This window comes from Schistocerca gregaria, chromosome 5 (assembly GCF_023897955.1).
Source record: "Schistocerca gregaria isolate iqSchGreg1 chromosome 5, iqSchGreg1.2, whole genome shotgun sequence".
Classification (NCBI taxonomy): domain Eukaryota; kingdom Metazoa; phylum Arthropoda; class Insecta; order Orthoptera; family Acrididae; genus Schistocerca; species Schistocerca gregaria.
In genome coordinates this window covers 186,817,156-186,845,154 of record NC_064924.1, presented here as the reverse complement: position 1 = coordinate 186,845,154, position 27,999 = coordinate 186,817,156, and positions in this window count along the sequence as shown.

Here is a 27,999-nt window from a genome sequence, read left to right as displayed (position 1 = left end):
GTGGAGGCTCTGTAATGGTGTGGGGCGTGCGCAGTTGGAGTGATATGGGACTCCTGATATCTCTAGTTGACACGTACGTCAGATGAATTCATTCATGTCCATTGTGCATTCCGATGGACTTGGGTAATTCCAGCTGGACAATGCGACACTGTAAACGTTCAGAATTGCAACATTGTGGCTCCAGGAACACTCTTTTGGCTTTAAGTTCTTCCCATGTCCACCAAACTCCCCAGACATGAACATTAGTGAACATATCTGGAATGCCTTGCAATGTGCTGTTGAGAACAGATCTCCACTCACTCGTACTCGTGCGAATTGAAGGACAGCCCTGCAGGATTCATGGCGTCAGTTCTCTCCATCATTACCTCAGACATTAGTGGATTCCATGGCACGTCGTATTACGGCACTTCTGCGTGCTCGCTGAGGCCCAGCACGATATTAGGCATTTGTACCAGTTTCTTTGGCTCTTCAGCGTACTTACGAAGTTAGTTTATCCACATTGCTTGAGTTCAGTTCCATACAAGTGGTGTCTTTTCAAACAGAAACACTGAATTGTGTAACTGATTACAGTATGTCGACTTCCATTCATTCTCATTCTCTGGCAGCAACAGTTGTCGCGCATCTCACAGGGCATTTGTTATATTGTCCATGCTACAACATTATTGACAGATATGGTGTAATTCATTCATCGCATACACTTTATTGTACATAAACAAGGAACAAAACTCACGTAAGCTCCAAATTGTTAATACTATTCTTTCTCCTAATAATGTTACACTCTTACTGTGCTACTATGTATAGTGAATTATGTGTCATATCATGGTCTCACAACTACCATCCATATATTTGTTTACTAAACATATATTTTCTACGGTATCTCGCATTCAAATTTGTCAGAGGCACCAGGCCTCCCCTTGACTACTATGGTATCCCGTAACATCAAGTACATTGTATATAGCTCATGTTACTTTCTACTGAGGAGGAGCTACTTCTACTACCCTTAAAATACCATAAATATTTATTTATCATAGCATCTGTGTTAAACGATTTCCTATCAGCCATGATTAGTACCTTACGTCCCACTACATATTCCTTTGGTATCACTTTATTATCACTTCACGCCTTTCGAACCTCTCTTCTTGCTATTAATCTGTCCACAGATACTGTAGCTTTTCCATGTATTTCTTTCCTCCGGAGAACCTCCTCAATGCAAAACTTATCAATCCTACCAATTTTCAACTTCGTCTGCAGAACCACATCTCAAATTCTTCGTTTCTAACGTGTTCTGGTTTTCCCACTGTCCGAGTTACTACCAACCTACGGTGTGCTACAAACGGACAGTCTCAGAAATCTATTCCTAAAGTTAAGGCTTTTCTTTGATACTAGCAGATCTCTCTTGGACAGGAATGCCATTTTGGTCAGTGCTCGTGAACTTTTGATGCCATTGCTCCATCCCTAACGGGTTATTTAACTGCCTAGGTAACAGAATGTCTTACTTTCATTTACTTGATGATCAACCATCCTGATGTTAAGTTTCTCGATGTTCTGTTTTCTGCTACTTCAAATTACCTTGTCTTTCTTCGATTTACTCTCAGTAAATATTCTGTAGTGTTTACACTGTTCGTGCCATTCAACACAAACTGTAATTCTTCTTCACTTTCACGGAGGATACCGATACCTTCAGCGAATCTTATCATGGATATCGTTCAATCTTGCACTTAACTTCCACGCTCTTGAACTTTTCCTTCGGTTCCTTTATTGCTTCTTCGCTGTATAAATTGAACACAAGCGACGAAAGACTACATCGCTATCTTACACCCTTATTAATTCGTGCATTTAGTTCTTGGTCTTCCACTTTTATTGCTCATTCTCTATGTGTTGTACATATTGTACATTACATGCTTTTTCTTATAGAGTAGCACCATTTTTCTCAGAATTTTGAAGATCCTGCACCATATTACAATATCTAATACTTCTTCCTGGTCGGCAGATCCTATGAACGTGTCTTGATTTTAATTTAATATTGCTTCCATTTTCAACAGCTAAGTCATAACTGCCTCTCTGACGTCTTTACTTTTCCTAAAGCCAAACCGATCGTCATCTAACACATCCTATATTTCGTTTTCCATTCTTCTGTAAATTATTCGTGTCGGCAACTTGGATGCATTAATTGTTACGCTGATCGTGTGATAATTGTTGCACTTATCAGCTCTTGAAATCTTTGCAACTGTACGGATGATGTTTTCCCGAAAGTCAAACGGTATATCACCAGACTCATACATTTTACGCAGCAACGATATTACTCATTTAGTTGCAATATCCGTAACTGATTTTAGAAATTCTGATGAAATGTTATCTATCTCTTCTGCCCTATTTGATCTTGCATCTTCCGCAGCTCTTTCAAATTCAAATATGGGATTCCCTGTCTCTTCTAAACTGACTTCTGTTTCGTAAACAGTGTTCCCTCTCATAGAGGGCGTTAGTTTACTCTTACCTTCTGTTTTCTCTATGCTCTCGTTTAACTGTGGAATTTCCATTGCACTATTAACGTTATTTTCCTCGTTTATAATTTCACCGAAAGTTGCTTTGACGTTCCTGTAAGCTGAGTCAGTCGTCCCGATAATGACTTCTTCTCGATTTCATCATGTTCTTGATGCAGTGTTTTCACCTTGAACTACGTATTCATTTCATTCCTCAGTTGCATGTGTTTCTGTTCTCCTGAATTTCCGTGATAACATCTGTACTTCCTTCTTCCAACAATAAACTAAAGTATTTCTTTTGTTAGAAACGATTTCTTCGGAGTTATCTTCTATGTATCTGCGTTTTCCTTTCCGCATTCTGTGGTTACCCTATTCGATGATGTCCATTCCTCTTCAACTGAACTGCTTAGTTAGCAGTTCCCGATCACAGTATGTATAGCCTTAGAGAACTTCAAGCGTATGTGTTTGTTCCTTACAACTTCCGTATCCCACTCTTTTGCGCATTGGTTATTCCCGGCTAATCCCTAAAGCTTCAGCCCACTCTTCATCACCAATAGATGGTAACCTAAGATTATGTCTTCTCCTGGGTACCCCTTAAAACTCATAACAGATTCGGGAATGTCTGGCTGACTATGATGTAATCTACCTGAAAGCTTCCCAGATCTCCCTCCACGGAGAGGCGCGGCCATGAAACGGCTATCAGACATTGGGCGCATTGCAAAGTGAGTTCGCCAACGACAGCGTAGCGGGAGAGGAAAATTTCTGTTAACAGTTGATCTGCGAGAGAAATGAGAAATAAAAGAAGAAATCAGTGAAATAGTGCGGAAGCAAGAGGACATGGGAGATTTTCCATCCATCGCCAGCATCCATCGCAGCTCTTCAGCTGAGGGGACCTACACGGCGACCGGTCAATGTGGAGACCACACTGGGCCCTCGCTGCACAGCAGGAGAATACCCAGAAAAGCAGCCGACTTGCGCCATCCAACTCCGAGGCGACGCACCGTACAACAGAGCGACTGCAGCTGCAAGCACTACACATGAAACGATGACATTTAATCGGGCGATGAGTCTTCAGCTCCCTTCTTCCACTTAATAACTGAGTCGTCTCAATGCCCAGTCTAATCGGTTCTCCGATTTGTAATTTTGTTTTGTGTTGTGTAAACGGTGCTGAATTAAATGCATTTCCCACATGTTTTAACCATGTAAGAAATCTGTTCCACTCATACATCAAACCCTTAATCATATATCCTTTTTGGCTGATTTCGTTTAATTATGAGTATCAGCTAATTGTTCGCTCTCAGTTGTGGAGCGATCTCGTTGCTAATTTTCATGTTATGTGATGTTACAAACATTTTCGTGAAGACACTACATTTTTGAGCCCAACGGATGGCGTCTATTTGTTTTCATTCTCACGGCTTTACTAGTATGAGAACTTCAAAATTTTCCGACACGACTCAGAAAGAATTAGCTTCCCGTTCCTTCATTAGCATACGCTAGATTCTTTGTGTAAGAAGTCAGGTGCACATATGGCGTGTTTGTGTGTGCCGAATGCTTTGCGAATGAGCTGTATGAAGTAAATACAGCGGTAGGTAATGTTTTCAGTTCCCGGATACACTGCCTCCCCTGAATTTGGTGATGTAGTCTTATAACATGTAGTTTGCTGTTGCGATTATTCTGTTCCACGTTCGACTGCCCTGTTAGCTGCTACCAGCGTTACCTTAAGCGTTGTACTTTCTCTGTTCGTTCTGTGGAGTGGTTTTGGTTTGTGCTTCTGCTTATCTGTTAAACTGAGGTCTGGAAGACAAATACATGCTCCGCAGGACCAATGGAGAAGATTTCATGTGTGAGTGAGGGAATACAAGCCACTTCTGTGAGGGACACGCGAAGTCAAAGTCCACTGGACAGAATTCTTGTGATATTAGAAAACCACACATCGCAGTTAACCGCAAAATGGGAGGAGAAATAACCACTATTTTAAAGGTTGGAAACCGACCTAACACTTACAGTCATAGGCCTGATGGGCAGATCACCGACGTTAGCTACGAATTGGAGAACGAAACCAAAACGATACCAACGGAGGTGAGTATTAGCCTGGAAGAGAAGAGAACGTGGTTAAACTGGAAGAGACCGACAAATGGTTCAAATGGCTCTGAGCACTATGGGACATAACATCTGATGTCATCAGTCGCCGAGAACTTAGGACTACTTAAACCTAACTAACTTAAGAACATCACACACATCCATGCCCGAAGCAGGATTCGAACCTGCGACAGTAGCAGTCACGCGGTTCCGGACTGAAGTGCATAGAACCGCACGGCCACCGCGGACGGCGAAGAGACTAACATCTATGTGCGTATGTATGAGGAAAGCAGATTTTCCAAGGAGACATAGACAAGAGGGTTTAACCTCGAGCAAGAAGTGTCTGCAATGCGACAAGGTAATGTCCTTGTAAGGCAGGTCACGCCAACTAATTTGCAAGCCGCTGCCCCGATGAACGGGGTACACATACCATCGCCCAAGATCGTTCGAACGCGCAGTACACACCGCACAAGAGTTTAGACAGGTATCTGCTTGCGCAATGAGTGGCGGAATGTAATGCTTTAATTGTTACACGGCAGACGCTCGACCTGTAGAAGGGTGCGTGGTTTGGTGTAATTGTGAGCGAGGACAGTAGTTCCAAGGATATCTGCACAACGTTTATGGAAACATATTAGAAGCTGTCCGCTCAAGCAAGTGCTTCGGGGACAGTATGCAACACAGTAACGGCATTGCTTAGCAACATACCCTGCTCACTTTGTCATTCTGGCGGAAAACGTACATGACAAGATGACTGAAGTGGAGTGGTGCAGCGCGATGTGCTCACATTTTCCTACTCAAGTACAACCTTCCAATTGTCCAGGCACTGCAGAGAGTTCCTCGATATTTTAAGGTCCTTGGAAGACATTTAAAATCAGGGGAAAAGAAGAACGGTACACGCTAGTGCAGTGAGGACAGTAAATCATGCGCCATAACGGGTTGCTCAGTGCGATGACAGGCAGAACTGGCACAATAACGAACGAAGAGAAGTAGAAGGGAATATGCGTGAGCGAGATAGAAGCCCTGGTCGACACCAGGCAGAACTGGGAAGGAAACGAAGAGCTACACCATGGACGCCATGTGAATTGCATGCCAGCATCGAATAGTGACAAAGAGCATATGATTAGCGGTTCACCTCAGGCAGAGGTGCGTGAGATCGCACAAGTGAATGACCAAAGACAACGAGTTATCGTAAAGGACACCACAACAGAGAAGGAACATAACATACGCAGTGTGTGCCACTGGCAATCTCAGGCGAAGGACGACATTAACCAGTACTATGATGTCACAGAGTTGCCGGTAAAAGCGGACAGCAGGTGTCCGCTGATCAAGGTAACCGTGGAAAGTATTATTGAAGAAGAGAGAACGTTTGGATGTTGTTGTTGTCTTCAGTATTGAGACTGGTTTGATACAGCTCTCCATGCTACTCTATCTGTGCAAGCATCTTCATCTCCCAGTACCTACTGCAACCTACATCCTACTGAATCTGCTTAGTGTATTCATATCTTGGTCTCCCTCTACGATTTTTACCCTCCACGCTGCCCTCCAATACTAAACTGGTTATCCGTTGATGCCTCAGAACATGTCCTACCAACCGGTCCCTTCTTCTGGTCAAGTTGTGCCACAAACTTCTCTTCTCCCCAATCCTATCCAATACTTCCTCATTAGTTACGTGATCTACCCATCTAATCTCCAGCATTCTTCTGTTGCACCACATTTCGAAAGCTTCTATTCTCTTCATGTCCAAACTATTTATCGTCCATGTTTCACTTCCATACATGGCTACACTACATACAAATACTTTCAGAAACGACTTCCTGATACATAAATCTATATTCGATGTTAACAAGTTCTCTTCTTCAGAAACGCTTTCCTTGCCATTGCCAGTCTACATTTTATATCCTCTCTACTTCGACCATCATCTGTTATTTTGCTCCCCAAATAGCAAATCTCCTTTACTACTTTAAGTGTCTCATTTCCTAATCTAATTCCCTCAGCATCACCCGATTTAATGTGACTACATTCCATTACCCTCGTTTTGCTTTTGTTGATGTTCATCTTATATCCTCCTTTCAAGACACTATCCATTCCGTTCAACTCCTCTTCCAAGTCCTTTGCCGTCTGTGACAGAATTACAATGTCATCGGCGAACCTCAAAGTTTTTACTTCTTCTCCATGAAGTTTAATACCTACTCCGAATTTTACTTTTGTTTCCTTTACTGCTTGCTCAATATACAGATTGAATAACATCGGGGAGAGGCTACAACCCTGTCTCACTCCTTTCCCAACCACTGCTTCCCTTTCATACCCCTCGACTGTTATGACTGCCATCTGGTTTCTGTACAAATTGTAAATAGCCTTTCGCTCTCTGTACTTTACCCCTGCAACCTTCAGAATTTGAAAGAGAGTATTCCGGTCAACATTGCCAAAAGCTTTATCCAAGTCTGCAAATGCTAGAAACGTAGGTTTGCCTGTCCTTAATCTTTCGTCTAAGATAAGTCGTAGGGTCAGTATTGCCTCACGTGTTCCAACATTTACGCGGAATCCAAACTCATCCTCCCCGAGGTCCGCATCTACGAGTTTTTCCATTCGTCTGAAAAGAATTCGCGTTAATATTTTGCAGCCGTGACTTATTAAACTGATAGTTCGGTAATTTTCACATCTGTCAGCACCTGCTTTCTTTGGGATTGGAATTATTATATTCTTCTTGAAGTCTGAATGTATTTCGCCTGTCTCGTACATCTTGCTCACCGGCTGGTAGAGTTTTGTTATGACTGGCTCTCCCAAGGCCGTCAGTAGTTCTAATGGAATGTTGTCTACTCTGGGGGCCTTGTTTCGACTCAGGTCTTTCAGTGCTCTGTCAAACTCTTCACGAAGTATCTTATCTCCCATTTCGTCTTCATCTACATCCTCTTCCTTTTCCATAATATTGTCCTCAAGTACATCACCCTTGTATAAACCTTCTATATACTCCTTCAACTTTTCCGCCTTCCCTTCTTTGCTTAGAACTGGGTTGCCATCTGAGCTCTTGATATTCATTCACGTGGTTCTCTTCTCTCCAAAGGTCTCTTTAATTTTCCTGTAGGCACTATCTATCTTACCCCTAGTGAGATAAGCTTCTACATCCTTACATTGGTCCTCTACCCATTCCTGCTTAGCCATTTTGCACTTCCTGTCGATCTCATTTTTGAGACTTTTGTATTCCTTTTTGCCTGCTTCATTTACTGCATTTTTATATTTTCTCCTTTCATCAATTAAATTCAATATTTCTTCTGTTACTTAAGGATTTCTAGCAGCCCTAGTCTTTGTACTTACTTTATCCTCTGCTGCCTTCACTATTTCATCCCTCAGAGCTACCCATTCTTCTTCTACTGTGTTTCTTTCCCCCATTCCTGTCAGTTGTTCCCTTATGCTCTCCCTGAAACTCTGCACAACCTCTGGTTCTGTCAGTTTATCCAGGTCCCAGCTCCTTAAATTCCTACCTTTTTGCAGTTTCTTCAGTTTTAATCCACTACAATCGTGGTCAATTCGTTCAAGGTTCCGGTCTTATGGGGTGTAGAGGGCTTGAAGGGCACAATTAATTTAGTGAAATGTAAGAAGGACGAGGAAATTTTCATAGGTGAGGCGCGGGAGTTAAAATTGGTTTATTAGATGTAACATGTGTTTCAGATGAAGTCAGTTTGCCGTCAGCAAGTCAGGATGAGAATTCCACGCTCACAGCATGATTTATCTGGGCTAGCAGAATACAAATGAGGAAAACACAAGTCCGAAAACAATTTATTGGACTCACCAAAACGAAACAATAATATAATTTCCAAAAGAACAACAGACTCGATCCCAACTGGGGCTCGTGACCAATATACAATAACAAACAATAATAGAAAAGACCAGACACTGCACAGGGAGAAATCACAATTACACAATGCCAAGATGTTCATCGACTATGCCAAGTCCATCGGCAAGATACCAACCAGCTAGAAGAGTCGTCTGACCATGGCTGCCGGATTGGTAGCTGTGCATAATTCCAAGCGGTGGGTCGAACTGCCCTTTGCAGGCGCCCTATTAAGCCCGTTTCGCGGATGTATCTACCGGAACTATCATGGAAAAGTAGTTCCTGGGCTAGCTGCGACATCTGGTGAAAGTATCCTGCACGCTCCGCGTATTGGTAGCGGTACCTGCTGGCGGTTGGTGGAGACCTAGTGTTGTGTTGTGGCCGCCGGTATATGTTTGTGTTGAGAACACAGACGATGTAGGTTTCCATCGTGAATATACATCCTGTGATGGAGGCATCCCGTGTTGGTTGGATGTGAAGTGGGATGCCAATGGAGCAGGCGCTATGATGTCTGAAGTAGACGACCACAGCGCAGCCAACGAAAGATCTGACAGACATGATGCGACTGGTTAAGGGTTACAGACTCTTGCACATGCGCTATTTGGCCTTAGAGGGACATGGGCCGGTAAGGAGTACGCTCCTGTGACAACCCTAGCATAGGTATATCAGTACGGAAGACACGCTGGAAAAGAATATAAATATATACAGAGAGAGACCACTGTTAAATGCCTTGACGACAAATGTGCCTAGGCAATATAAGAGGACGGAGATGGAACCTTCAAAACAACAGAGGAACTCATGCTGTGTGTAGAATGTGAAAGCGACTGCAGGGTAGCTGAAGAGAACTGACTGTAAGCTGCCCCACGATAGTGAGAGTGTAGTATACGCTCAATTGCCAGAAGAGAATGTTGTACCGTCTACAGTCTAGAGGTGTGAAAAAGTCGGAAGGTTATCGGAGGATCACAAATTCTTTCACGCGTCGAAGTGGCGAGATAAATGGTTCACGACCCACTCAGAAACAAAAGACATAGCAGATGTCTCCCTGTGTACTGACGGTCAGCCACAAATTAAAGTGGAGAACGTAGAGGCCGAGACGTTTGGAATACTTGGAAAGTATGGCTGAGCTTGGAGCAGTGACAGGGGCTGATGAAAATGATAATGGAATTCAGGGATACATTCTCGTTTATATTATAAAGATTTCGGAGAGCAATCCATACGTTTAACGTAACGTGTGACCGACCGCCCACAAGGAAAGCGTTCTGAGTGGCCTGGATGCATCGAAAACCTACAGTTGATGCAGGCAGCCGAAGTCGTGTCGCAGGGCACGTTTGAATATGTGAATCCGCTTGCGATTGTGCTTAAGAAAGAACAATTGATGCGTAGTTACCGTGATGCAAGGTTGTTCAATGATCACATTGACGCAGAGGGAACTAGGTAGGCTCCTATTCGAGAATTACTGCACCGATTCTCGGGACAAATAACGTTTCACATTACCGAATGAGAGATTTCCACCCTGGAGGGAGAAGCACGGCCATGAGACAGTAATCACTGGGCGGCATGGCAAGTTGAGTCTACCTATGACAACACAGCAAGGGGAGAAAATTTCGAGGACGGTTGAACTGAGAGAGGGATGAGTAGTGAAGAGGCCTATGGGTGAGATAGCGAAGAAGCAAGAGGACATCGCGGCTCTAATGTCTGTCGCCAACATTTGCCTCACGACACCGCGATAACGCTGCTTTGGCTACAGGGCGACACAGCGTCCAGTCAACATGGAAACCACTCCGGGCCGCGCAGTACCACACAGCTCCAAGGCACGCATCGTACCAAGGTAGCGCGTCCCGCTGACAGCACTTTATGATAAATGATCACGAATAGTGGTGAGATGATTAGTTCCCACCGCTTTCCTTTAGTAACTCAGTCGTGACCCCGCCCAGTCAGATATGTGTAGCTTCGTTTGATTTGTGTAAACGGTACTGAAATAAATACATTTCTTCATGTTTAATCCTCTAAGCAATCTCTTCCAATCGTACACAAAACCTACAACCCCATAACCTTCCATGATTAATTTCATTTAATTATCGACATTGATTAATTATTGGTTCCCATTGTGGGGTGATCTCATTGGCATTTTTCATGTTATATGATGTAACCAACGATTTATCGAACTGACTATAGAGTATTAATCTTATCCTTCAGGCATCGTTTAAGAAGGGAGTCTTTGAAATTCATACCAAGGGAATAAAGTAGGGAAAGAGAGTTATGAAAATAGTCCGCTACTAAGCCAATTTTGAAGCTGTAACTGTTATTTGGTTTCTCTGTCAGGCGTAATAAGAGTGTTTCAGAATTTTTGAGAATTCCGTCCCTAAGGGGATGAAATAATGAACGCATTTTTTAAAAAGAGAAAACCATTATTAAAACAACTGCAAAAACATTGTTAAAGCTATATCTATGAAAACTGGTAGCTGACTTCACGATTCGGAAATTGATTATGTGTTTCATTGCTTTCGAATATTCATCTCTTGCAGAGGTGAAATAGAGAATGAAAAGTCTTATGAAAATATTTCGTCATTAAAGCACTGGTAACGCTAAGTTTATCAAAATTAGTGTTTAATTTCTCGTACAGAAATAACAACTAGATGTTTCAATTATTTTGGAAATTCAGTCCCTAAGGCACTGTAATACAGGATCAAAATTTCTATGGAAATACGTCGTCACATTACAAGGAATTTAAAACTACATTTGGGGAAGGTTTGATTTTATCATGTATACATAGATTAAGAAAGGACTTCTCGAAATGTGGGCCACTTGTTTGTGGAAAATATGTCACTATTAACCTAATTTTGAAACACAAGCTGTAAAACTGGTATTTGGTTTCTCATTAAGACATAAACAAAATAAATGGTTTGCATTTTCGAGACTGTAGCCCAGAGGGGGAGAAATAGTAGACATTTATTAAAAATATAAATAACTCTTAAAGAAGTACTAAATAAGTTTTAAAGCTGCTTATATTAAAATGGTATTTGGCTTATCCGTTGAAAATATAGAGATACGTGTATCACTGTTTTTTCTTCTCCATGGATTTTAATACCTACTCCGAACTTTTCTTTTGTTTCCTTTATTGCTTGCTCAATATACAGATTGAATAACATAGGGGATAGGCTACAACCCTGTCTCACTCCCTTCCCAACCACTGCTTCCTTTTCATGCCCCCCGACTCTTATAACTGCCATCTGCTTTCTGTAAAAATTCTAAATAGCCTGTCACTCCCTGTATTTTACCCCTGCCACCTCCAGAATTTGAAAGAGACTATTCCAATCAACATAGTCAAAAGCTTTCTCTAAGTCTACAAAACCTAGAAACGTAGGTTTTCCTTTCCTTAATCTTTCTTCTAAGATAATTCGTAGCGTCAGTATTGCCTCACGTGTTCCAGTATTTGTACTGAATCGAAACTGATCTTCCCCGAGGTCGGCTTCTACTAGTTTTTCCATTCGTCTGTAAAGTATTCGTGTTAGTATTTTGCAGTCGTGGCTTATTAAACTGATAGTTCGGTAATTTTCACATCTGTCAACACCTGCTTTCTTTGGGATTGGAATAATTATATTCTTGTTGAAGTCTGAGGGTATTTCGCCTGACTCATACATTTTGCTCACCAGATGGTAAAGTTTTGTCACGACTGGCTTTCCCAAGACCGTCAGTAGTTCTAATGGAACGTTGTCTACTCCGGGGGCCTTGTTTCGACTCAGGTCTTTCAGTGCTCTGTCAAACTCTTCACGCAGTATCTTGTCTCCCATTTCGTCTTCATCTACCTCCTCTTCCATTTCCATAATATTGTCCTCAAGTACGTCGCCCTTGTATAGGCCCTCTATATACTCCTTCCACCTTTCTGCTTTCTATTCTTTGGTTAGAACTGGGTTGCCATCTGAGCTCTGGATATTCATTCACGTGGTTCTCTTCTCTCCAAAGGTCTCTTTAATTTTCCTGTAGGCAGTATCTATTTTACCCCTAGTGAGATCAGCCTCTACATCCTTACATTTGTCCTCTAGCCATCCCTGCTTAGCCATTTTGCACTTCCTGTCGATCTTATTTTTGAGACTTTTGTATTCCTTTTTCCTGCTTCATTTACTGCATTTTTATATTTTCTCCTTTCATCAATTAAATTCAATATTTGTTCTGTTACCGAAGGTTTTCTACTAGTCCTCGTCTTTTTACCTATTTGATCCTCTGCTACCTTCACTATTTCATCCCTCAAAGCTACCCACTCTTCATGTACTGTATTTCATTCCCCTATTCCTGTCAATTGTTCCCTTATGCTCTCCCTGAAACTCTGTACAACCTCTGGTTCTTTCTGTTTATCCAGGTCCCATCTCCTTAAATTCCCACCTTTTCGCAGTTTCTTCAGTTTTAATGTACAGTTCATAACCAATAGATTGTGGTCAGAGTCCACATCTGCCCCTGGAAATGTCTTACAATTTGAAACCTTATTCCTAAATCTCTGTCTTACCATTATATAATCTATCTGATACCTTTTAGTATCTCCAGGGTTCTTCCATGTATACAACCGTATTTCATGATTCGTGAACCAAGTGCCAGCTATGATTAAGTTATGCGATGCGCAAAATTCTACCAGATGGCTTGCTCTTTCATTTCTTAGCCTCAATCCATATTCACCTACTATGTTTCCTTCTCTCCCTTTTCCTACTGACGGATTCCAATCACCCATGACTATTAAATTTTCGGTTGCCTCCACTACCTGAATAATTTCTTTTATCTCATCATGTATTTCATCAATTTCTTCGTCCTCTGCAGAGGTAGTTGGCATATAAACTTGAACTACTGTAGTAGGCATGGGCTTTGTGTCTATCTTGGCCATAATAAAGCATTCACTATGCTGTTTGTAGTAGATTACCCGCACTCCTATTTTTTATCCATTATTAAACCTACACCTGCATTACCTTTTTTTGCTATTGTATTTATAACGCTGTATTCGCCAGCCCCAAAGTCTTGTTCCTCTTGCCACCAAACTTCACCAATTCTCACTATATCTAACTTTCACCTATCCATTTCCCTTTTTAAATTTTCTAAACTACCTACCCGATTAAGGGATCTGACAGTCCACGCTCCGATCCGTAGAACGCCAGTTTTATTTCTCCTGATAACGCCGTCCCTTTTGAGTAGTCCCCGTTCGGAGATCCGAATGAGGGACTATTTTACCTCCGGAATATTTTACGCAAGAGGATGCCATCATCATTTAATCATACATCATACAGTAAAGCTGCGTGCCCTCTGGAAAACTTACGGCTGTAGTTTCCCCTTGCTTTCAGCCGTTCGCAGTACCAGAACAGCAAGGCCATTTTGGTTATTGTTACAAGGCCAGATCAGTCAACCATCCAGACTGCTGCCCCTACAACTACTGAAAAGGCTGCTGCCCCTCTTCAGGAACCACACGTTTGTCTGGCCTCTCAACAGATACCCCTCCGTTGTGGTTGCACCTACGGTACGGCTATCTGTATCGTTGAGGCACGCAAGCCTCGCCACCAACGGCAAGGTCCATGGTTCATGGGGGTGCGGGGGTGGGGGGTAAATCTATCAAATAAATCTCAATTAGAAATAAAGAGATGAGTGTTTCATTGTTTTTGAAAATTCGACCTCTAAATGAATCAAATTGGGTACGAAAATTTTTAAGAGAATATTTCCTGGTATTAAAATAAACTTTGAGCTAAATCTATGAAAAATTGTGCTCGATTTCTCTGCTAGAAATAGGGAAACACATTCAGGTGATGAAAGTATCCACGGAAACATCACCACAAGAATACAAAAGGAGGCAACCAGAATTTTTTTGTCAGAAATGTATTCGGGAATTACCTAGTTTCTGTTAGCGCAATTAGCGTGAAAATTTCAGATGGAAGGATGCGCTCCTGTCGAATTATCAGCGATTGTCGACGAAATCATCCCTCTTCATTCCAGGATGTTATTTGAATAGTAATTCTCATAGTTACTGTCTATGGCCTATCTTAGCCCTTGTCTCACCGAAGTAACCATTCAAACACCAACCCCAGCAGTTTCTCTCAACCGAGTTATGGGACAATCTAATACCTGACGGCCTCGCTGAGTTTGCTCACAACGACAAAAGCTATAACAGGCCAAAATCACAACGCAGCACTGATTTTTGGTTGATCAAATCTTTGACAAATACCAATGTTCACTAGTTACATTTACAGCATACAAGAAAGCACAAATCACTTCATATTCTGCTTTGTATCGCCATAACCAGAACTCGGTGTCACCTTTCCTCCAGATCTATGAACTGCAGTCTTCTCCTGGACGCCAGAAGGGACGCATTGTCTGCCATCCCAACGCAACGATGTCCACGCTACAGACCACGTGCAGTGCTGGTCATTACATCCCACTCATGTTGCTTAGACGTTTCTCTTAGCTCCACGAAGCTCTGCTGCCTAGTGTTTTTTGCTCTGATGGTCGTCAGCGAACTCCGTTGCAGCGCTGGCTCGGCTCAGCTAGGGAACCAAGTCTGCCCTCTTAGACATGCACGCCGATTAGAAGACAACACGCTCTCCAGTGTCGGCATCGAACCCAAAACTTGTCCGCCGCAGACAACACCGCCTCTGTACTGCTACATCTCTCTGACCTGATATCTCCTGGGCGTCCGACATTTTCAGACTACTCCGACAGACACTCAAATGAATAGCCCGCTGTAACGCACCACAAAATTCTGAGCCATTTCCGCTCTGTGGTCCAAATTCTGGTATTGTAAAAGACCGTTTTTTGTTGTATTATTATATTGTACGTGTACTACTACTAGGTAATTATTTAGCGTTCTATAAAACATTAACAAAGTCAATATGTATATTTTGCTGTGTTGCTTGTTTCCTCTTTTCTTTGTTCACATTGCTTACCTTGGTTTATAATTAATTAGTGTGTATGGTTGCCGTGAGATGTGTTAAGTAGAATCAATTTCGCTGTTCATTGTGGAATGTTAATTCCATGTATGTAAGCGACTTCGTTATAATTTTAGGAGCTTCGGCCAAATAGGAAAATTAATATCTGTGAATAATTTTACGAAGGGTCAGCTGAGGAGCGATTGTGGGCGATGTTTCGCATTGGAATCCTTAACGGTTGGTTATGGTGCAATGGAAATAAAATGGAAAAGAATACTCGGACCGACTACTCGTCGGGATTGATGCTCGGTCAGTCGACCACTGCCGTTTCTGAAAATATGCGTTTTCAGTATCAGATTAACTCTATTGGCCTTGTCCCGTTCTGCTTTTAGACGAGTAGGGCTTTATTATTGATGTATTGTGAAGGACCAGCGTCGGCGAAACAACAGAGTGTCGGCATCAGATATCTCGTAGCAGTAGTCTTAGGTAGGAAACTGCAGACAGCACATCTGTGCAATCAAACCGTCAAATGTCAACCGACTTTCCATTCCTGCGAGACATTAATAGAAATAGAGTCCTATAGACAAATATTAGTAAAGTGTGTTGAACAAGTTCATGAGAGTTTTCAATTTACATTTTAACAATTGACCTTCGGTAACACCTGAAATTAATGTTATACTTATGTTCTTAAGGACAATTTTAATGTTAGATGTTAACGTACTTGCAACATGAATAATTGTGTCGACCTAATCATTATAAGTTAAGGAACGGTATTTTGAAGACGCTCTGCGTAGAGAGTGAACAATTTTGTTCTAGTGACGTTAGAACTCACATTAATAGTGATAGTGTTTGTGAAACAGTACAAATACATGTAATCAATTAACAGGGATTTCAAGGCGTAATTGTTTACAGCTGTGTAATTTACAGCCAGGTTGACACTCGTTCTCTGGTGCTGACAATAACTTTACTGCTATCAGGCATCATTTGTTTGTTTGCTGGTTGCCGTGTTTAACAATTACAGTTTCCTACCAAGGATGTCACTATTCCTAACAGATCTAAATTGCTATTAATAATAAGACAATACCGATCAGATTTAATAATTTAGTGACATGTTTTCGAATAAGTAGGTTGCACTGCCTACCTATATATCCATATGCAGTAATAAACAGTAACCTAGAATTATTTATTGTCGTAGCAGATCTTGCTAAATAATATTTGTGGACATTTTCTCTATCTATACTTTTGACATATGTGTATTTATTTTGTATGTGACTGAAGTGTGCTTCTTTCTACATCTGCGATATTAGTCTTTCTTCGTGATAGACACAGTCCACCAAATAATGTCAGAGATGCATTAGTTCATAATACAAACAAACTGTCTATAGGCAGGATTAAATACACAGGTGTGTGCATTTTTAATCTCAAAAGTTCACGACGTATTTTGGTGAATGTTTTGTTACAGAACCGCTATGTGTTACATGCAGTAAAACATTTTAAAATTTTAGAAGCTAGATGACATGGTGGTGAAAAGTGTCAGCTGCGTATTTACTTGTGGGACAATGTCTAAATTATTACAGAACACGTACCCTAATGACAGTCTCTACAAATTTTTATCAACATTGTTCACCGAGTACCTGTAGTAAATCCGAATTGGTAAAAGTAACAAAGAAGAGTTAGGACCGTTTTTGCATCCAGGAGATATGTTTCCATTTGAAAACTGCTGAGTCACCACGCCACACTGCAAAGTTAAGGACAGACTGTGTATGGGTCACTGTTTCTATATATCTGGCCACCTGCAGCAAAAACTATTCACCACTGTAGAATGGTATCAGCAATTCCTTATTTAACTACCGGTACCTGCTAATGTAAATAGCTAACCACCTAGAATTGAAAGTGCTTCACTGCTCATGACTTTAGATGCCTAACAACCTGTAAGTATATATCACCAACCAACTAAACAAACTGTGTAGGAAAGATAACAAAAATTATAGCTATTTGTAACAAATGTACAGATCAATAAAAGTGTGACTAAATATAGTTGTGAGCACCTGTTTAAATGAGAATGGGCACAGCTAACTAGCAGAACTGAACACTACGCTATATAGTCAAACTATAAGCTGTAAAATACTAATCTAACGAGTTTTCTTGGATTACATAGCCAATTTGTGAACATCTGAGAGTAGCGACCTGCACCTACGGAATCCATTTGTATCAGGAACTGATTGTAAATCACTGCAATCTTGATAAACCAATAATATGAAATATGACTTTTGGGGAAAATGAGGGAGGAAGGGGGTCATTAGTTTTAAATACATAGACATTGGGAGGTAAGAGGGAAGTGAGACTATGTAAGCAGAAACGTGTGAGAAAAAACAACACATATGTCGTGAGATGCCTGATGGGGTCAGGGGAGTGTGAGTTGTGATACGAAACGGGTGGAAATGATTCGCTGAGATGGGATGATGAGGGTGGGAAGGGGGAGACGGGAAAGAGACATGAACAGAAGAGGACTACTTTCCTGGGGCACGTACTTTGCCAGTGCGCTAGAGAATTGTGGCGTTCATCGATTCTGCAGAAAGAGCACCACCAGCTTCATCCCAGGTTCAGAAAAGTGTAATGCAGTTTCTTAGTTTGATTTCCGAAGAGCAACAGAAGTAAGCGAAAGACTATGGTGTATTGTGTATGAAACTAGGGACCTAGAAACGACGGAGAGGCTTCGGCCCCGTCATAGCCCTCAGTGGTCCACAACCCCACAACAGGCTGCAGCAGTCCACTCACCCCACCGCCGCCCCACACCGAACCCTGGGTTATTGTGGAGACAGTGTTTGCCCAGCAGTCGCCGACATAGTGTAATTGAGGTGCGATAAGAGGAACCAGCCCGCATTCCCCGAGGCACATGGAAACGGCCTTAAAATCCATCCACAGTCTGGCCGGCACACCGGACTTCGACACTTATCCATTTGGCGGATTCGAGCCGGGGACCGGCACGCCTTCCCGCTCCGGAAGCAGCACCGTATACTGCGCGGCTAGCCGGGCAGGAAAGACTATGGTGCTAAGACCATACACCAGATTATTCAAAGGATTGAGAAATAACTGCTCCTTTCTTTAGAAAGTAAATGGTTTATACTTAGCAGCAAGTAAGCCACATTTCCCTAAAGGATATACAAACATTCCATGTTAATCCATTTCAGCATAAAAACGGAAAAGCAGGTATAATGGCTTTCCCTACAATACTTACTTTAACTACAGGTATTTTCCCATAAAAAAGATCGAAAATCTACCCAAGTATGGTTAGCAAATGAAAAGAAAAAAAATCTCCTTTAAAACTTAATGTTACGAGGAAGAAATCCAAAAACGTTACGTAAATTAAATTCCTTACCTTATTATACAAAGAGAAATTTACATTTCTATAGCATTAGTAGTTGCAGTATAGCATTTATTGTTTCATTATCATTCAGTCGGATTTTGTGGCAACTGGATAAGGCATGTATGGAAGAGAGAGCAAAGAATGGTTTAGGCTTCATAAAATGTTACTGTTAAACACAGTAACAACAGGTCTGGTAAAGTCTGTACCAGGCCTATACTACGAAAGCAAACATTTCACACAGTAATCTAAATATCAGAATTCTCTCACACAAGGATAACGGGAGCAAGAGCTTCAACACTATCAGCAGTGTCCCATTTCCTGAAGCAGTTATTCCAATCTATACTTAAATCACACTCCACCAGTCACCATTTGGATAAAAGCGACTTTTAGAAAAACTTTAAAATGAAATCGATTGGTTCACTGCCCATTCCAATCTTGCTTCTTAAGATTTCTTATGAATCTCTCTTGGTGATCACAGTTTCTTGCAGACAGCCTCGCCACGCTTTTGCTCGCCTCTGTGTTCGCAGCTCCACTCTCCTACTCAGCCCCCTCCGCTCTCCGTTTACAACAGTCAGATATTGATTATATTGACCAGCAGCTTAGCTTGTGTCGCTGAAAAACAGCCGGAAGCTAATGCTCAACCTGGGTCTAACAAGGTCGATACTTCGACACGGCCCACTATGAAGCCCAACGCTAACTGCAGTCCCTCCGTTTCTGATCTCTATCAGACACCTGGCACTTGCTGAACTCTGTCGTGTCCATCACGGCACAAAAGTACTTATCAGCAGAAAGTGATGGTAAAGATGAAGTATATAGAGCACATAGCGGGCGTGCAGTAGGTGAAATTTGTAGCAATAATGTTATCTCTGGTTTAGTTGCATTAGAGAATGTAAATCCAAATTCTAGTGTGTTACACACAAGCACTAAGATGAATGATTCTAGAAACGTTGACACTAATTTCCTAAAAGTTCAGTATGTGAAACAAATGAATAAACTAAACGGAAACGTCTGTGAATTGAACTACAGGGTGGCGCACGAAATGTGTTACCATTTTGTTTTTGAATATAAACTTTATTGTCAATACAATCTGAAAGGAACATATACTACAATGAAGAGCCTTCCATGGAGATTTGTTCTAACTCAGCACATGTTCAATATGTCCACCATTTCGTTCCCTAACTTCCTTCAAACGAACACTGGATTTAGTGATTATTCTACGGCACATGCGTTCCGTACTTTCACTGCAAACTTGAAGAATAAGTCTCCTGAGCTCCATTAAATCACGTGGATGTTCCGGGAGAAATTTTTCCTTTAGGTACCCCCAAAGAAAAAAGTCACATGGATTGAGGTCTGGACTATTGAGGGGCCAGTTTTGTCCGTCATTGAAGAGACATGGAAACCTGAGTGAAATGATTCTCATATCGAAATGCCCGTGTAAAAACTCCAACACAGTGTTTGCAGTATGTGGCCTTGATACATCTTGCCTGAACCACTGCGTGTTGAAGGGCAAGGCAGTAGTAAGAAGCTGTGGAATGAAGCTGTTGCGAAACATGCTCAAATAACGCTCGCTGTGCAAAGTTTCTTCAAAGAAAAAGGGTCCAATAAGTCCATGACTGGAAATTGCTGCACACACTGTAATCCTCAGAGCTTAATTTTGTTCATGAAGCACTTATGGGTTTTCAGTGGCCCAACAGCGTACATTTTGTTTATTAACTACAACGATAAATGAAAATGCGACTCGTTTGAAAACCAAATGTTGTTGAGAGTTTCTTTCCTATCCTCCGCCCTCTGAGCAAAAGGTAGTCTCTGCTGCTTGTGTTCTCCAGTGAGCTTCTGTGCACAGGTCATCTTGTATGGATACATATGGAGGTCACTTTTAAGAATGCGTTGAACGGAGCGTCTGCATATTCCCAGTTGTACTGCTGCCTTTCTACACGATTTCCCGCGACTTCTCGGTATAGCAACTAGTACCGCTTCAATATTCTTCGGCGAACAAACACGCTTAGGACGAGGTCGCTTCGCTTCCAATACTATTCCTTCCTGTGCAAATTTATCGTACAATCTATGAATGGTCTTCTTGCAAGGGATCCATAGTGTGTTAAACTGTTGTCGAAAACTCCTCTGAGTCAAAACAAGGCTTTTCGTTTCATGAAAAAGTAACTCAATTGCCGATCGTTGCTGTGTCGTCAGTCTTTCATTGTCAGCCATTGCTGCTTAATAGTCTCCTAGCGGCAGTATCGTGAATTACACGTCATTTCGTAACTCATTTGTTTTTCCAAGCTCTGCAGGTACTGCTGTAGAGATCACAGCGGGATATCTAATGTGCGTCGTAAATTGTGAAAGACATATTTCGTGCGCCACCCTGTTTAAAATAGATGAGAGAACACACGAGAGTTAAAGAAAACGTAGCACTAAATAAAGAAAGACATTTGATAAAAGAGCTCTTACAACTGACAAACACTGTCGAACATTCAGAGTAGACGGAGGACAGTAAGCAACCAGGATAAAGAGAGACCATCTGAGGTGGCTGAAGTTCATCCTCAGTTAATCTTATAACACCAACAAGCTCATCAGACTATGAAACGGTGCATAATAGCTCATGATTCCATTGTTATTACGCGAAAGCCATATATCAGATGTATATAACACAGAAACTTTGTTTATGATGCACGATAACATTCTTCTGATCTTGAAATTAATGTTAATGAGCTGGGTCAACCGGTCAAGACCAAGCAAAACTGTAGTATTGTCATTAATCGAAGATCCATTCGTTAATGCAAGAGAGAGACAGAAATAACGGCTACCACAAAATGGTTACTGACACTTTCGCTGTCACAGAAAAATTTAAAGTATCGACTGCACGGATTCCTTTTGAAGCAAGTAATATTGTTATTTTGTGCACAATACTTGAATCTTGGTGATTAGATACGGGGAAAATGGGAAACGGGAATATTGGCACCTGCAGAGAATGAAACAGCATGACCAGTTGAATATTTGTGAATCGATGATGATTCGAACTCAGCAGCAGTTCTGTAGAAAATTACAGGTGGAAGAATGGATTTAATAAACTGCCTGAGATGCAGTAAAGAAGCAGGTAGTACGATAATTTTGGAAAGAAGAAGAGAATAAGGGACTTCAAAGGGAAAACGAAGAAACCTGTTGTTTACTGTAAGGTTTAACAATTTATGGCGAAATTAAAAAATTTTGTCTTGTACAGACATTCTATGTGTGTATCATCCATCGTAAGTGACTGCGTGTCAACGACTAGTTGGAAAATTTTCAATGATCGTTTTTAAGGCAATTGCAACTTTTTGCCGCGTGTAGGTGACGTTCATTAAGTAGATCGAGAGGAGTGATGACCCTGGTAGCGTTTTTGGAACGAGGAGCATCTACGTGTTCGATTGCGTGAGCGCTGGAAGTATTGTTTCTGTGTGGTACTGCCGTTGGTGTCATTCTGCTTAGTCCTGAGGTGTTGGCACGGCGACGATAACTACGTCACTGCCACGTCATCAGACGCAAGCTGCAGTCACATGGGACTAACAGGACGTCAGGACGTGTGAACAGGCGTACGCATCATTTCACAGCACTGCCGACCTACCAGTCCATGGCTCACCATGATACGGGCGCCCAACTAAGTACTGTGCACGGGATGTGCTGTAGAGATGCCGACGCGCGATGGAACGCATTACGTGTTGTCAAGCTCCAATGGGCGTCAAGGCACCGGGTCCACTGAGAGGCGTGGTCACGGAATGGCGATCAGTCATTGGATGGCGTAGCAGCATATGTCTCCCAATGACAGCCGCGCGGGATTAGCCGAGCGGTCTCAGGCGCTGCAGTCATGGACTGTACGGCTGGTCCCGGCGGCGGTTCGAGTCCTCCCTCGGGCACTGGTGTGTGTGTTTGTCCTTAGGATAATTTAGGTTAAGTAGTGTGTAAGCTTAGGGACTGATGATATTAGCAGTTGTCCCATAAGATTTAACATACATCTGAATTTCTCCCAATGACAGCGCCCAGAGTGGGAAAATGTAGAGGAATCGCTTAGCTTATCAGAGAGATGAGAAATGAGAAAAATCGGCGTGACAGCCTGGAAGCAAGAGGAGGCGGGGGCTCTTTTATCCGTTTGTCCATCGCCAAAGCCTGCCTTGCTCCACAGCAATGACTGTAATTCATCGAGACAAGGAAAAAAAATATGAAATTGAATGCAAGCTCACCGTAAGTCACAAATAATTGCCTTTCATCAAAACACAAACGCGTGCTTAAACATTCTGTAGGCACCTACATACACAGGGAGCAATAATCATCACGATAAAATAACACATATGAGGGCTCGCACAGAAAAATTTAAGTGCTCTTTTGTCCTGCGCGCCATTCGAGGGTGGAACGGTAGAGAGACAGCTTGAAGGTGCTGCATTGAAGCGCCTGCCAGGCACTTTATTGTGTATAGTAGAGTAATCACATAGATCTAGAAAGCCTTTACCACACATCACAAGAAGTAATACAAGAAACAAGTAGGTGCGAAGGGAATCACGACGCAATTACTGACGCATAGCTTAAGAACAAAATTAATGGCTGTTACCAATGGGAATGGTAACGGTTCTCCTACCTAGCTAGCTTCCTTCAATGGCCGAGTAGCTCACAGCGAAACTCAATACTGGCGTGGTGGAACGAGTTAGGTTCGACCAATCAGTGCGCTCGCACATCCCTGGTAAATATGAACATCCAGCGTGTCACTGTTGCCAAGGAGTCCATTAAACATAGTTTACCTAGCACGCCCGTATATCTGCTTTTGCCGCTGATAGCCACAACCTCTTCCAGACCGACGCCCTCTTGTCTCTCTCAAGAGAAAAGCACACGGTAGATACGATCGATACTGTAGGATGGGGCATGTAGAAGTATCCCATGTGAGTATAAAGGAAATGCAGTGAAATTACAGAAGAGATGAAATGAGCTTACCATATATTTCCACGAAAATATACACTGAGAAATATGTTTATGCAAGGGATATTCGGAAAGTAAGGAACGATTGGTCGCGAAATGGTAAACACAGTGAAAATCTGATGAAGTGTTGCACAGGTGAGTTGGGCACTGTCTCTAGTATGCCCGTCGATCACGTTACGTCGTTGTTTTTTTGGTTCTGAGCACTCAGGGAGCACATAAAGGTACCTAGGAGAATAGTGTCTCCCGTCAAGTGCGAGAGCCAGGAGAGAAATTGCGCCTGAAGCTATGCAACCTATATTACACAACTGTCACGCGTTTTCTTCTTCAAGGCAATTCTCGGCCACATTCTGCAGGGGCAATGAAGATTCTCCTGCATCGTTTTCAATTGGAAAGGTTTGATTACCCACAATTTTCTCCCTCTGAGTTTCATCTCTGCTGGCTATGAAGACAACATTTTGGCACAGGCAAAGAGTTGTAGGCCAGAGTCTAGAACTGGCAGAAAGCACTGGCGGCTGCCTTCTATAGCGACGGTATTGGAAAGTTGGTACAACGCTACGGCAAACGTGTAAGTCGTATCTGCGACTATGAAGATAAGTAGCTGGAAGTTGTAGCTAAGTGATGCAAATAAAACAGTTTTGATTTTCAGTGTCGTTTCTATTTCGCGATCTATCGTTCCTTACTTTCCGAATAGCTTTCGTAGAAGATGTTGAAAGTGACCACCTGAGACATCAATACGTAGCTGTGCATCTAAGCATATTCAGGTGTGCCTGGTGTAAAGTTCTGATATAGATGGCGGCAGTTTCACGGGTGATGCCTTATAGTTCCTGTATTATGTCTGGATTTGATTCATAGACTCTGCCCTTTAAATGTCCCCACAGGAAGGAGAAAACTACATGTTGTCAGATCCTGCTAACATGCATGCCATAAATGTTTGCGGACAGTTCATTCGTTAATGAAGCATTATTGTCATTCATATTCAGTGAGTTGAGCACAAAATGTAGCAAAAATTTCCCTATATACAGCAGCGCAGAAGGCAGTGCCAAAAAATAACTGTACAATTACGCTCCTCTTACACTCACCCAATGCCGATTTTTTCATCATGGAGTGGCTGTTCACACACAATGTTAGCGTTCGCTGTTGCCCAGGACTTCGTGTTCTGCGAATTCACATGATCGGAATAGTGGAACTATGCTATATCACTCCTGATATAATGAGAAGTGTCTAACAACCCGTCGTTGATGTATTCAGAAGCCCCTTAAGGTACACGTTTCTGACTCTCATCCTCTCTTAACTGCAGCACAACCGTACACACTTTACGTGTGGACCTCTCGGTTTCTGAAAATTTCTTCGTTGAATGTCTGCAGTAACTTCTGGTGTGCAAACTGAAAGAATGCTTTGTGGTTTTACATATTGAGTAGATCCGTAGGTGTACCAATTTTTATACACATTCTGCATTTTTCTCTCTGCTGGCAGCACTCTGTCCAGATACCTGAACCCGAAAATTTGGCGAGTTTTCTTAATCGGACCTGTTTTCACGTATCGTTCCACAGTTGCAATTCTTTCTTCAGCCGAGAAAGTCATTTTGTCTACCGCACAGAGCGACGTGTAATTTCGGTGGTGACTTAAAATGAAATGCTGACAGAAGAATGCTAAGAAACGATTACTGAAGACAACTGTCAGTTGTTATAACTGTTTGCTCTATTTCAGAAATCGAAATCTTGCATTCGCATTTCAAGGGGAGGTGGGAAAATGTTAACTGGACGACACTGTAGAATACCAAAGACATCACGCGCACACGACACTCTATGATGGAATAATATCCATAATCAAGTCCGAATGCGTTCGTCGTGAGGATAGTAGATGTCCCAAAGCGCTTAACAAATAAAATGTGGGAAACAATAAATCGATTGACTGGAGAAAGATATGAGCCAGGTATATAACTACGGAAGTCACAAACAGTTCTCGTTGGCGGGATGCTGCTGACAACACGGAAAAAAACACTTTCTATCTAGACGACACAGCCCGCCACGTACGATCCACGATCTACCAGGAGGAATGGCCCACTATCTGCAACACACGCGTCCGTCGCTTTATCGGTGCCACGAGACGCTGATAGTTTTCTGCAGTGCGTCTTCCACCGCATCGATAATAGCCACATCATCGGGCAGTATAATGCAATACAACTGACATTTAACGCCGACTGCAAGTTCCAGCTGACTCACAGCAACCACGATATAAACTCTGTGGTATGTACCCGCTATCTAGGGGTAGTGTCTTTGTTTAGTAGTCAAAACTTCTTCGGTTCCGCGATCGAAACCCGTCTTTGCTTAAACTCTGATTAGTATTCAGCATTGGCGGCTGAAGACTTCCGGCATAAGAAGTCACCCTCATTCTGCCTTGTCAAAGAGAGAAGGGGAATGGACTGAGGCTCAGGATTGTCTCTTGTCGTAGGGGTGGAAAAGTGCCTCTGTAGGAGGAAGACTCACAAATGATCAACGGCATGTGGGTGCGAAAGGTACTGGAAACCACTGCATTAAAGACACATAACGTGTGGCCACAGGGCAAGTGGTCTGTAATTGAAAAAGTGACATGATGGTCAATCCATTGACAAAAGATTCCGCAATATTCACCCATTCTTACCTCCGGGAGGGGCTATCAAGGCGGAGGTGACCATGAGAAAAAGACTGAATAATCAACGTAAGGGTAACTTTATACGAGAAAGGCATTGAATGTTAGAAGCTTTAACGTGGTCGGGAAACTCGAAAATGTGAAAAGGGAAATGCGAAGGCTCAATCTACACATAGTAAGAGTCAGTGAAGTGAAATGGAAAAAAGACAAGGATTTTTGGTTATATCAGTATAGGTCAACATCAATAACAGCAGAAACTGATATAACGGAAGTAGGGTTCGTTGTGAATAGGAAGGTAGAGCTCACAGAGTGTTACTGTGGACAACACAGCACCACGGTTTAAGATCAGTGACAGGGTTGTTCTTATCAGAAAAAGCACCAAAACAACAACGGAAACGGCATTTCAGATATATAGGGCGAAGACGCAAGCTGGAAATAAAGAGAGAGAGAAAGTATATGAGGTTATTGAAACGGTATGACAGTAGTAAAGGGGGATGAAAATCTAATACTCTTGTTAGGGGTCGAGTGCAGTTGTAGGGGAAGGAGTAGATGAAAAGGTTGCTATAGAATGTGGGCTGTTGTAAATTTCAGCGAGTAATAGAGAGTACCTCGTTCAAAAGTCTCTAGAGGAGGCTGTATACATGAAAAAGACCGAGTGATATGGGACGATTTCAGTTAGATTACATCATGGTCAGACAGAGGTTTTGAAAACAAATACTGGATAGTGAGGAGTACCCAGGAGTAAATATAGACTCATATCACAATGTAGTAGTGATGGAGAGTAGACTGATGTTCAACAGATTAGTCAGGCTGAATCAATACCCATAGAAGTTGGATGCAGAAATACTAAGGCAAGACGAGGTATGCCTGAAGTTTCCTAGCGGTATAGGTACGACAGTAAGGAGTAGCTCAGTAGGCAGTAGAGTTAAAGAGGAATGGACATATCTAAAAAGGGCAGTCAGAGAAGTGTGAAAGTAAAACATGGCTATAACGAAGGTAACTGCGAAGAAACCATGGGTAATGGAAGAAATACATCAGCTGATCGGTGGAGGAAAGAAGTACATAAACGTTCAGGGAAATTAAGGTATACAAACATACACTTCGCTGAGGAATGATTAAATAGGAACTGGATGGAAGCTAAAATGGAATGTCTGCATGAAAAATGTTAAGAAAGAGAAAAAGGAATGGTTGTTGGAAGTACTGACTCAGCATACAGAAAAATCAATAAAATCTTCAGTGACATTAAACGCAACTAATAAATGCAGAAGAGAGTGCGGATATGTGGAAACAGTACATTGAACGCCTCTATGAGGGAGAAGATTTGTCTGACGTGATATAAGAAGAAATAGGGGTCAATTTAGAAGAGATACTGGATCCAGTTTAGAATTAGAATTTAAGAGAGCCTTGGAGCACTTAAGATTAAATAAGGCAGAACGAATAAGTAACATTCCATGAGATACATACGGACTCTGATGTTTCGTCTGGAATATCAACGCTGAATACAGACGATCATTTACGTCGTCGATTTTGATGTGTCCCAATTTTGCATGTAGCATCGTTATGCACAAATTGTGCCAACTATGAGGAAAATTAACTTTGTCAGTTGGCTTTCACCATAGCGATAAGCGTCCCGTACGTGGCGTGATGGTGTTGCGTTGTCTTGGGTACACAACATAATCACTTCTTGTTTGCGTCGTCAGTAATCTGGACAGTGGTTATTGCCTTATCTTTGAGGTCAGCATGTCGTTATCTAAAGCAACTCAAGACTTCAACATCCTCATTCAG